This window comes from Natator depressus, chromosome 6 (assembly GCF_965152275.1).
Source record: "Natator depressus isolate rNatDep1 chromosome 6, rNatDep2.hap1, whole genome shotgun sequence".
In the NCBI taxonomy this organism is placed as follows: domain Eukaryota; kingdom Metazoa; phylum Chordata; order Testudines; family Cheloniidae; genus Natator; species Natator depressus.
The window spans coordinates 126,635,412-126,648,250 of record NC_134239.1 but is presented as its reverse complement, the minus strand read 5'-3'; the positions used below and the strand labels follow the sequence as shown (position 1 = coordinate 126,648,250).

General features: G+C 49.1%; 1 long non-coding RNA gene across 1 annotated transcript in view; it reads right to left on the bottom strand.

The window, feature by feature from the left end:
* Positions 1-12,839, bottom strand: part of LOC141990241 (uncharacterized) — a 348,636-nt gene that overhangs the window by 42,566 nt on the left and 293,231 nt on the right. The window lies entirely within an intron of this gene.

The window sequence follows — 12,839 nt, the reverse complement described above, 5'->3', positions numbered from 1 at the left end:
CAGATCAGCTGTATGTGCCAAACAATGGAAACTTCCTTAAAATTGTGGAGCTGATGGCTGAGTTTGATGCTGTACTCCAGGAGCATCTAAGAAGAGTCACCACCCAAGAAATGCACACACACCACTACCTTGGAAAAACAATTCAAAATGAGATCATACAGTTACTGGCAAGAAAAGTCAAACAGAAGATTGTGGCAGATCTGAAGTCAGCAAGATATTACTCTTATTCTGGACTGCACACCTGACATCAGCCATACGGAACAAATTACTTGAATGGTGCGTTTTGTAACAACAATAGGACCGAGTGAAAATGTCCCTGCAATGGTGACTGTCAGAGAGCATTTTCTAGAATTTATTGACATTGATGATACTACAGGAGCTGGTATGACAAATGTGCTTCTTAAAAAGATGGAAGATACGGGAATTGTGATCGCTAACATGAGAGGTCAGGGCTACGATAATGGTGCCAACATGAGAGGAAAGAACAGAGGAGTGCAGACACAGATCTGAGAGTTAAACCCTCGAGCTTTTTTGTCCCATGCAGTTCTCATTCATTGAACTTGGTGGTCCGTGATGCAGCATCAGCTTCTAGTGAGGCTGCTGAATTTTATAATGTAATTCAAAACATCTGTGTATTTTTCTCTGCATCAACTCATTGATGGCAAATTTTGAAGCAACATCTGGGAACATCCTCTCTGACACTGAAACGACTGGGTGCCACATGATGGGAAAGTCAAGTGGAGGTGATAAAGCCTACCAAACACGAAATTGGGAAGACAGATGATGCCATAGTTGCCATTATGGAGGATAATGCTTTGACAGGAACTATTCGTGGGAGAACAGTGGCAGAGGGAAATGGAATCACCAGAAACATATATAACTTCAAATTTCTGTGTGGCTTAGTGTTGTGGCATGACAGACTGTTTGAAATAAATGTTGTAAGCAAGAGGCTCCAAGGTGTTGACCGTGATATGTCTGGAGCAATGGAACAACTGGACAAAGCAAAGTCACACCTACAGCCGTACCGGTCAGATGAAGGATTTCAAAATGTTCTGAAGAGTGCACAGAAGTTGGCAGACGAACTTCACACTGAAGCTATTTTCCCACCCATTCAAGAACACAAGAGTCACCGAAGAAGACGACATTTTGATTACGAGGCACAGGATAATCCCGTAAGAGACCCCAAACAACAATTCAAAGTTGAATTCTTTAACCAGGTGCTAGATTGTGCAATACAGTCAGTTGAAGAACGTTTCATACAGCTCAAGGAACACAGCAGTATATTTGGGATGTTGTAGGATATTCCAAAACTCCTCACTATACCTGAAGAAGACCTACAGCAGCAATGCAGGGCACTAGAGACAGTGTTGACACATGACGACATGTGCGATATTGAGGCAAGTGATTTAGGTGATGAACTGAAAGCCCTTTCGAGATACATTTGAGCAGGATCAACTCCAAAGGCTGTTCTGGAATTTATGTGCACAAATAAAATGATCACCCTCTTTCCAAAGGCTTTTGTTGCTCTGCGCATCCTTCTAACACTTCCTGTAACAGTTGGCAGTGGAGAACGCAGCTTTTCCAAGCTGAAGTTAATAAAAACACATCTACGCTCCACAATGACACAGGAGAGGCTGGTCGGCCTTGCAACCATCTCAGTAAAGCATGAGCTGGCCCAGACTGTGGACCTTCAGCAGGAAGCAGTTCAAATCTTTGCAACCAAGAAGGCACAGAAAGCACCACTTTGATTATTCAAACAGATACAAATGCCAGTGTTTACTATGCAGACAAGAAAAGTTACATTTGCTGTTCAGGCGTTTGAAAATTAAGTTTTACTTAAAATTTTTGAACAAGGCATTTTAAGTTGTTAGTTCCTCTTTATTGGGGTAGGTAGCAGAGCAGTACCATGAGAGGAGTAGAACAGGAAGAAGGCAGAATTGAGACCTTTCAAATTTTTGGCCCAAGCGAGGGCGTTTGGGGGCATCATTTGAGCTCCCCACCTCAGGTGCCAAAATGCTTTGGGGGCCAGCCCTGGCCGCGGTTCACCCTTCCAGGGCAATGGGGGCTGCAGGAAAGGGTGGCCAGAACATCCCTTGGCCCATGCCGCTTCCCGCAGCCCCCATTGGCCTGGAACGGTGAATCGTGGCCAGTGGGAGCTGCAATTGGTGGAACCTGAGGGCGCTGCAGGTAAACAAACGAGCGCCTGCCAGCAGCTTTCCCTGGTGGGTCCCATGCCAAAGGTTGCCAATCCCTGGCTTATTATGAGAAATGGTGAGGAAAAGCAGGAGGATCTTTCTGTTCTGTTTATTTTCCATTACCTTTCAGAAGGCCTGATCCAAAGCCTAACGAAGGCAATGGAAAGACTCCCATTTTCGAAACCCAAAATAAGCACTGGAGCATAATAAAGTAGTTGATTAGCCAAAACCACCCAGGCCTCTACTTTCTTTGGGATGGTCTATGTCTATTTTAGCTTTAGTCACATCCCTGTGCATAAGAAATGTTTACGCCAGCCAAGGCCCTCAATGAGACGTGGACAATCCCATTCATCTCAAAATCTCCCTCAGTCACATAAGGGCAAAGCACAACTCTTATTTTTGCCTGCACTTCATTTTGCACATCACTAAAAAGGATTCTGGGCCTCACCTCTCCTAATGATGTGTCCTTGAAGAATTGTGTAGAAGGGTTGTCTGCCCTTATAAGGACCAGCCACCTCTATTCAATCATCTGACCCAGCTGGGAAAGGGTCAGGTGATTCCATTAAAGGGCTGAAAGAGACCAGCTGGGGGGAACTGCAGGAAGGAGGTTGATTCCTGTGGCACACCCTAAAGCAGTGGGGATTTGGGGGCCCCTACAACCTGCTTTGGCCAGGGGAATAGTTTTGTGTTACTTTGAGTTGTGTGTCTGAAGGAAGGGCCCAATCAGCCTTTGGAGGTGACATTTGTCCTTCCAGGCTGGGGAGACAGACCAGCAGCCTACAGATCACAGAACCGTTCAGGAGACAGACACAAACAGTGCTGTTGAGTCAATATTTGCTATTTGTTAGCAGGGATGCTGGGTGGCACAATGAGCTAACACAGGAGAATGCACCATAAATCTGGTTTAGGTCACAGTTAAAAAGCCTTTGCAGATATATTTCTAGTCCTCAGCAGACATTTATCTGTATCTCAGGAAACATCATTCAAGGACTAACACTGGAAAGATCATGTCAGGATTAGGATACACCATGAAGAGGACATTGCACTGGACCATAATCATCGTACTGAGATTCAAACGGGCGTATTTAATCAGAGCTAAAGTACATCTAACTTGAGATATACACTAGGTAACGTTACATACAGCGAACAAACCGACCAAGTGAGCATAAGAAAATGCAGCCCTTGTGCTAAAAATCCAGAGTTCTGTAGTTTGATGCAGCAGGTGTGAGGGGAAAAAAAGTAAACCATATTTTCTAAGAAGAGTGTTCATTATTTACATTTAGTAATAAAAGCAGGACTCATCGGTAACCTCGGAGCCTGGCTTTCAGGGTGGCTAGTAACTACACTATGAGATTTTTTTTTACAGCCAGTGGAGGATCTACCAAAAGCATGAGGACGGTTACCCCCATAAAAGACAAGCGCCTCGTCTTAGACAGACTTTCATATGCCATCAAAATTGTTAGCAAGGAAGTGTAGTTTCATTTAAAGTCATCTTGACCCGCATATTTCTCATCTGACAATCCCCAACAGCATATTTCCACCTTAAAACTTTCATCCTAGGTCCCAAAGGATGCGGCAATGTACCAAGCGCAAAGCCCTAGAGCCCAGCTGAACTAATGCATTTGTCGCCTGAAATCTGGCATGAAAATGGATCATTGAAGTACGAGGGAGAGACAGAAAAATTACAGGTTTTCAGTGACACATTTCACAATGGCATTCTAATCCACCATGAAGCCTTTTCAGTCTGAACACTGTAAAGTCCATTTAACTGGAAAGGGAGCATTAAATCCTTAATTTCACAGGAAAGCTGTGATCAGATCAAAATATCATGTTTGAACAGAACTTTTGAATGATATACTTGAACTGGTACGTTTGTTTAATAAAGGTCACCCACTGCTGAGAATGCAGGTTTCTAGGTTTGACAAAGGTGAATTAATCTGTCATCGATTCAAAATGGAGTGCTACTGAGAATCCCAGAAGTCAGAGGCTGAAAGAAATCCACGGTCCGTAGCATGGCTGAACTGACACAGTCATTATCTATGGACGTCTGAACAGTAAGCATCAGGTCTGCATGGCTGGTACTGGAAACCTGTGCTACAAAATTCTGGCACAAACCAACTGGAATGCCATCCTAATCTTAGGGGATTCCCCCTTCTGAAAGGGGGATCCGTCCAGGTGACATACACCCCGTTTAGCAAGAGTATGCTACCTTCTTAGTCCTTAATACAGGAGGCAAAGGGGGAGTAACCTTGCTGCCTCTGGCTATCCCTGGCTGCTGGAACAGCCTGTTGGTCATGTAGGCCACCAGGCATAAATTCGAGCAGCCTCTGCTGGGGACTGATTTAGTCCCATCTGGCCCTCGCTTCCAGGAGCCTATAAAGTTCATAGGAAGCCATTTTTGCCAGCTCCCAGGGCCTACGTCAAGCACAGCTTTGTCAACCTGGAGAATCTAGCCTCACATCTCCAACACTGACACAGCCTCAAAGGAATGCCAGTGCTAGAGAAGAGCATTGGTCCATCCATTCTTCCATACTGGGCTATATGGGTTGTAAGGTGCTATTTGTTATGGGTTAGGGGCAGTGATGAGCTGGCAAAAGCTGAAGAACTTCTTTCTTCAGTCGCTCCGGGTCTTCGGCAGCACTGAAGGCCCCGCCGCTGAAGTGTCACCGAAGACCCAGAGCACCGCCGGGTGAGAACAAATTAAAAAGGGATTCTCAGGGGATCCTCCCCAGCTGAGAGCTCAGGCAGGCCAGACAGGATGGTCCTGCGGGCTGGATGTGGCCCGCGGGCCGGAGTTTGCCCACCCCTTTAACAACCTGTTCTAAACCAGCTTCAAAATTTAACAACCGGTTTGCGTGAACTGGTGCCAACCGCCTCCAGCTCATCACTGGTTAGGGGTTCACTCACCTCAAGAGCACATCCTCCTCCCCAGGCATGGTGTAGCAGTTTTCTTCTAGTATGGCACCCCCTGCTGATGATCACTCTGTTGCTGTGGTGCGCTCTTTTCTCATAATTCACAGTGCTCCCTCTTTGCAACTCAGCCCTCTGGCTAGGTCATTATTTGGTCTCCCCTTCCGGGGTATCAAAGTCTCACTGGACCAGCTGTCCAGATGGAAACACTTCCTCATGGCTGGTAGGGGAACCCTGGCCCTCCCTCTACACTCGGTTCCAGCCCAGGGATCCTACAACCAGCAGCCAAGGTCTACACAGTGCCACTCCTTGCTACTCTTTCCCTGGACTTCTTCCTGCCCTGCCTTCTTTCCCCTTCTGGTCCCAGCCAGCACCTGACCTGCTCAGGCCCTGCATCTCCTTTTAACTGAGCTTCCCTGCAGCAATCCTAGGTAGGCCTGGAAGACCCACCTTCACTGCTCCTCTTCTAAGGCAGGGTGTGGTAGGACGGTCCTCCAGCCAGGGGTCTCAAAGGGCCTAGTATACCCCATCACAATTCCTTACCCGGCTTCTCCCCCAGCTGGGCTTCATCAGCAATTAGTAATTTATAAATCCCTGGGCCTCCCTCCAGGTGCAACTGTGAAGGTCAATCGTCCTCTTCTGGGCCCTCTGTACCCTACAGGGCTGGTGTGTGGTAAACACCACATCACATACCTTCCTCCTCAAGACTGCAACCCTCAGGCACATGGATGCCTTCTACCTTGGCTTTGCCAGAGCTGGGCCTGCTCCCCCTTTCTAGGTCACTCACCATGAGAAGTGTCTGCCCTTCTCTCCATGGTGTCCCTGTACCTTTCCTTCTGAAACTCCAGGTCTTGTCTACCCACTTGCAAGGCCTACTCTGCAGCTACCAACTTTTCCTCTACCCCCTTCTCTTCTTCTGCAGACTCCCCCAGCACCCTTCCCCGCAGGGTCTGAGTTCCCACAGTATGGTTAGTCTGTGTTTATCGCGGTCTCCTTCAGACTTACCTTTATAGGAACCTTTCTCCCCGCCAGTTCCTTCTCACCTTCTGCCATTAGAGCCCCATCGGCCTTCTTAACTACTGCTGTGCCCATGGCCACAACCTGTTTCTTCAGATCCTTAGTTGGGACCCAGACCTCCCCTTGGCTCTGGTTCTGCTCCTCCTGAAGGCTATGTCTCCTCATGTGTCCTACCTCCCCACGGGAAAAAATAGGCACCACCTCCTTTCTGCCTTCAGGGTAAGGCGTCTTGTCTCCATACAGGTAGGGCCACTCTCTTTTTAGGTACCCTCTCTGCCCACAGGCATAACACCCCTTGCCCAGGCCTCTGGCCTCCTAGTCCCTGTACTCTTTTCCCGTCCTGATCCTTGCAGCCCCAGCTAATTCCTTCCTGCAAGATCCTGTGTACTTACTGCTGCTGTTCAGTCAGCTTTGTCAAATATCCCTGCATATATAACTGCTTCCCACTGAATCTGTTGGTTGTCCAGGACCTGCATACATAGTGCCTGGATCCCCTGTGGCAGATCCCCTAGGGTCCAATTTGGAAGTGTTTACCTGCAGTCAGCAAAAAAGGCTTCTGCACATGGCTGCTCCAGTGTCCCTTTCCCTCTTCTTTTCTACTGCAGTCTCTCACACTGCTCCTGTATCAGGGGCAATCGTCATGCCTGCTTTCTCCTCCAAACCTGTAATGGGTTTCCACTCATTGCAAGAACACCTCCTCCTGGCCAGGCATGGCATAGCAGCTTCCTTCCCATATGGCACCCCCTGCTGATGGTCGCTCTGTCAGTGAGGTGGTCTTTCTTCCCATAATTTGCAGTGCTCCTTCTTTGAGACTCAGCTCTCCGGCTAGGTCACAGTATGTATTCTCCCCTTCCAGGGTATTGAATTCTCACCCGACCAGCTGTCCAGATGGTGCCTCCAACAGTCCTGCACAACTTCCCTGTGGCTGGTAGGGGAACCCAGGCTCTCCCTCTATACTGGGTTCCAGCCCAGAGACCCTATAACCAGCAGCTAAGGTCTGCAAAGTCCTACTCCTTGCTGCTGTTTCTCTGGGCTTCTTTCCTACCCTGGCTTTTCAGGCTTTCACCTTCACAACTTCTCCAGAGTTGACCTTTCTTCCAGGACTAGGACCCCTGGACTTATCCCCCCCCAGCTTTCCTCCTCCCACCTCTCTACTCCCAGCAAGGACTGCAGACTCTCCCCCTGCAGCCTCTGGTATTACAGACTTCCTCTCTTTATAGTCCTTACCCAGCTTCTCCCGCAGCTGGTCTTCATAAGCAATTTACAGATCTCTGGGCCTCCCTCCAGGTGCAACTGTGAAGGTTAGTTGGCCTCGTCTGAGCCACCTTAACCCCTTCAGGGCTGGTATGGAGTGAACACCTGATCGCAGGGTGGTAGAATCAGATCCTTCAAGTGCAATCCTGCTCTGCCTTACTGAGATTGTCAGCTCTTTGGAGAAGGAACCCTCTTTTTGTTCTGTGTTTATACAGCACCTAGCACCATGGGGACCGGTGCCATGACTAGGGCTCCTAGGTGCTCCCACAATACAAATAATGGTAGACCACTACTGTAACAGGTTCGGTCACAGAGACCTCCTTGGGACTGTCACCTGATGTGCTGAGACTACCTCTGAGCCCGTTTTCCCTGCCAGTTTAGGACTCCAGAACCCTGCCTTGTTGAGCCAGATAGGCTAACCTGCTGCAACACAGACCCAGGGTCTGAACCGCGTCCCCAAAGCCGAAGACTTAACTGAAAACAGGTTAGCAAAAGTACTCCTGTCTCCAGTATCCAGACACCCAGTTTCCAATGGGATCCAAACCCCAAATAAATCCATTTTACTCTGTATAAAGCTTATATAGGGTAAACTCATGCAAAATTTTGTTACAACATTTTTATTGTTCATTTTTTGCTATTTGTGATTCTCCTGTTTAAAAAGCTTTCACTCATCCAATCAGGGAGCACAATACCATGTGACTCAGGTGATCAGTCATACCCCATGAATACCAAATACCCACCACGTGAAGCAAATAGCAAGCAAGCAATCCATAGGGCCTGTCCTCAGAAAGACTTCGTGGGAAGCCAGGGTGTAAATCGACCGTGGTCTCACCTGCTGTGCACTAAAAGGTCTGTCGTGCACTTTGCTTTGCACTTGTTTAAAACTGCAGTTGGTCAAAGCACACTATGCAATTTTTAGTGCATGGTAATAGGGTCCACGCAGCCAGGGACTGTGTGGCAAGCTACAGCACCGTACATTCACACCTAGGCTTGCCACACATTAGCTCTCCATATGCACAAGGCCTGAAAATTATTCATCAAACCCACCTAGCGATTTCTTACAAAGAGCAAATGAAGTCCCAGAAATCAGGAGTGGTTCACAAATAATTTGCAAATCAAAAAGGGGGCTAGTTATTATTTGTGATAAATAATTTGAGCAGCTCTACTTAGTGGCCAGATCATATAATTAAATATTTATATTTTCAGGAGCAACTGCAGGCCCCAATCAGGGTCAGGGTCCCATTGCACTACAGACACCAAACCACGTAAAGAAAACCAGAAGTGTAGTTTTAGGGTTTTAAGTGATTGTGAATCACAAATGAAGCTTCAGACGGCCTGCTTTTGAACCAGAATCCCTTGACACTCGATAATCTCCATGATTTACCTCTTGGCACAGAAATTCAGGATTCCCATGTTTAGCGGTAATACATGTTGCACAGAATGGTATGTTGGGAAATGCTGTGCTCTGGTGCAAAGAGCATCTGAGTAAGCTAAAATTTCTGTTTTGCCTGAAGCAGCCAGCTTCACTACCAGCCAGGGTGACCAGATAGCAAGGGTGAAAAATCGGGATGGGGGTGGGGGGTAATAGGCATCTATATAAGAAAAAGGCCAAAACATCAGGACTGTTCCTATAAAATTGGGACATCTGGTCACCCTACTACCAACCAAAATGACTAACACCTGGGGCACTGAATAAGTCTGCCTAATACAAACAACAGATGTCAGACACAGAAAGAAGCTTTTAGAAGGTTTTTTCCTGAAAGGATTTAATGAAGCATTTGCAGGGAGGGATAGCTCAGTGGTTTGAGCACTGACCTGCTAAACCCAGGGTTCTGGGTTCAATCCTTGAGGGGGCCATTTAGAGATCTGAGGCAAAAACTGGGGATTGGTCCTGCTTTGAGCAAGGGGTTGGACTAGATAAGGGGTCTCAAACACGCGGCCCGCTGGGCTATTTCCTGCGGCCTGCCAAGCTCCCCGCCCCCAGGCCAGGGGTGGGCAACTACAGCCCGTGGGCTGGATCCGGCCCGTGGGATTACCCCCCGTGGCGCCACGAGCCCCGCACCGCTCCCTGAAGCAGCCGGCAGCAAGTCCCTGCTGCCGGGGGTGGAGAAGAGGGCTCTGTGCGTTGCTTTCGCCTCCAGGCACTGCCCCCCACAGCTCCCATCGGCCGGGAACGGGGAACCGTGGCCAATGGGAGCTTTGGGGGAGGTACCTGGAGGAGCGGCAAGAGCATCACACAGAGCTCTTCCCCCCGCCCCCGGGGGCCATAGAGATGTGGTTCCAGCTGCTTCCTGGAGCGGAGCGGGGCCAGGGCTGGGGCCAGAGCAGGAAGGGAGCCTGCCCTGGCCCAGGTGCGCACCGCTGCCACCCTGGAGCTGCTCTAGGTAAGCAGCGGTGGGCTGGAGCCCGCACCCCGAACCTCTCCTGCACCCCACACCTCAACCCCCTGGCCTAAGCCCCCTGCCGCACCCCACACTTCTCCTGCACCCCAATCCCCTGCCCTGAGCCCCCTGCCGCACCCTGCACACCTCCTGCACTCCCTGCCCTGAGCCCCCTGCCGCATCCTACACCCTGACCCCCTGCCACAACCCTCACCTGTACTGCACCCCACACCCCAACTTCCTGTCCTGAGCCCCCTGCTGCACCCTGCACACCTCCTACACCTTAACTCCCTGCTCTTAGCCCCCGCCACACCCTGCACCCCTCTTGCTCCCCCTGGGGGCAGGGGCGGGGCCTCATGGAAGGGGTGGAGTGGGGGCGGGGCCAGGGGCAGCGAGGGGTGGGGGTGTCAGTGATGCGGCCCTCAGGCCAATGCACTAGTCCTCATGTGGCCCTCGTGGTCATTTGAGTTTGAGACCCCTGGACTAGATGACCTCCTGAGGTCCCTTCCAACCCTGATATTCTATGAACATTACTGTCGGACTCTGACATTTTAGCAGGTAGCACAGAAACCCAGTCGGTGTATTAGACCTGAAGATTTTGATGCGTTTCCCAGCATGAGGTCAAAGGTTTACATCAAAGAAAGGCCTTTTTCGGGTTCGAGGCTTCACCCTATGTTCCTGGCAGAACACAAGTGACTATTCCATGGAATTCTGTGGTCGGAGAGACAACAAGCTGTTTGCTGAATGGCAGAAAACGGACTGTGATGTCCTCACCTCAGAGGTTTCCTTTTTCTCCAGCGACAGGGGCCTGTCAGCCACTGAGAATTAACACGTACAGAAGGGATTGGGAGAGTAAGGAATCCTCTAGCGTCAAGTAAAGGTGTTTTTGTGGGGCCTCTCTCTCGCTCTAACCCCCTGGAACTGCCCAGGCTGTACGAGCTGAACAGGAGGAAGTGCTGAAGAGTCCCAGGTAGGGCAGTGGGTGTGATAGGACCATGATTACTGGGATAGAAGCCATAGGTTAGGCTGTACCATTACTATTCACCTTGTGTAAGTGTAGCGAGCTGGTGGGCTGCTCCTAGGACAGCACATCAGCAAGGAAGGAATTACACCTCAGAGAAGCACAACTACCCTCCACCCCCATTGCTCCAAGGAGCTAGTGATCCATACTGACTAGGCACACTGGAATTGTCCTGGCCAGCAGCAGATTACAGCCCCCACTATCCACAGTGGCTCAGCTGCACTTTGCCAGCAGAGTTGAGTGAAAAAAACCCACATTTTCACTGACATACAGGAAACCTCTCTTACCATACAGGAAATCTCAATACAGCAATAAGTAACCTAGGTGCCTTGAGAGTTATGGGCGTACAAACAAAGCTCGGAGTCAAAGGTAACTCCAAGGTTACGAGTCATGGAGGTTGGACACTGGCTAAGAGCATTAGAAGCTGTAATGAATACAGGGCAATCAGCCAGCATACGGAAGTGCAAACAAACTCCAGACTAACCTGTACAGTTGCATAACACAGACAGAATGGAAATGACCTCAGAGATTAAAACCCAGAAACAAAGCATCAGAGAAACCAAGAAACCTTCCAAAATACAGTCCCTAAAGTCCACCTTTCTTTCAGTGGCTGGTTATGAGAATTCAAGTCATTTAAAGATTTGTAAGTCTCATGCATAGTGCACATATTAATTCTAAATGAATAGGGGGATGGTGCAGTTGGGGCTAGAGGCAGACATTTCAGTTCCATGCAGTAAGACCAAAGAGCTCCTTCAAAAGAGAGCTGAGAGCCAAGACCCCATGTGACTTAATGGAGGCCACTCTGGATGCCAGAAGCACAGGTCCAGAGATGCTGCCTTGGCCCCATGCTATACCTACAACAGTAATTGATGTAGTCTTGGAAGCTATCACTTCTGGGATCCACACCAAGGTGTTGGCAAGTGCTGTGCAGTGAGTTAGCAGCAGGTATTTTATTCTAAGTCAACAGGGTCTGTTCTCCAGACACAACGTCCTTTCATGCTGAGTGCACATTTGAGGCCGCCAGTTGTCCAAGTCCTTCCAGTTCATTTCTGTCATGCCTTGTGGTGAGGCTGTCTGCAGCTGAGCAGTCTACCAACCATTTTTCATAAGCAAACATTCAAAGGCTTTCTTGTTTGTGGGGTTGTCACAATTTGGGAATCATAGAAATAATGGTCTATGGATCTGCATGGTCTATGGATTCTGTGCGAGATCGTGAACTCTCTATTTATCTTTACTATGCTGCACACTCCATTTTGAATGTGCAGACTCTTGCCTTCTCAGCTGCCTGTTTGCCTTCATGTTGAGCTGAAATGCCAAAGGCTGGGGGCAACAGAACCACAGAGAGTCAGTAAACTTTGATGATCGGCCACTCCCAAAGATAGCTCCCACCCAGGAGCACCGGTTTGCCATGGCAGAGGTCGCCTTGGCAACAAGCTCACCTGGCAGAAATCGCTGGTCACGTGGGGAAGGACATTAGCTGACAGAGGAGACTAAAGACTATAAACAAAGGAAGGCACTGACTCATCTGGGTCTTTGGCCATTTTGGTGCCAGCTCAGGAAAGAAAAAGGAGAAAAGAAGCTGGGGGAAAAGGCTCCATGAGGGAGACACAATCCAGCATGTAGCAACCTCATGAGGCAAGGAGTTATTTCCTGAGCCCAGATGGTCCCCAAGGACTGCCAAAGGAAGGGTGAGCTAGTGAGGCGCATTGCGGTTAGGATGTTTATTGTTTTCTAAATGATCTGTTCTCTCTTGGGCTTTATATGATTAAGGCAAAGAGGAAGTGTGTGAGACTTCTGTGCAGTGTGTGTGTGTGTGTGCCCGTGTGCACTTGTTATAAACTTCAGAAATACCACAAGCCTCCAGAGAATAAAAACGGTAACCCAGAGGGCTCAAACCTTTCCATGGGATTCTGGGAGAGGGTGTGTTTAAGTATGAGGGATCTGACAGGTCACCACTGCACCCAGAGGGGCTAGGCAGCTGGACAGAGGGTTCCAGTTCTCAGAGTGTCCGAGCCCTGAGACTGTGCTGAGGGACCCCAAGATTGGGGCAGTGACTGGACT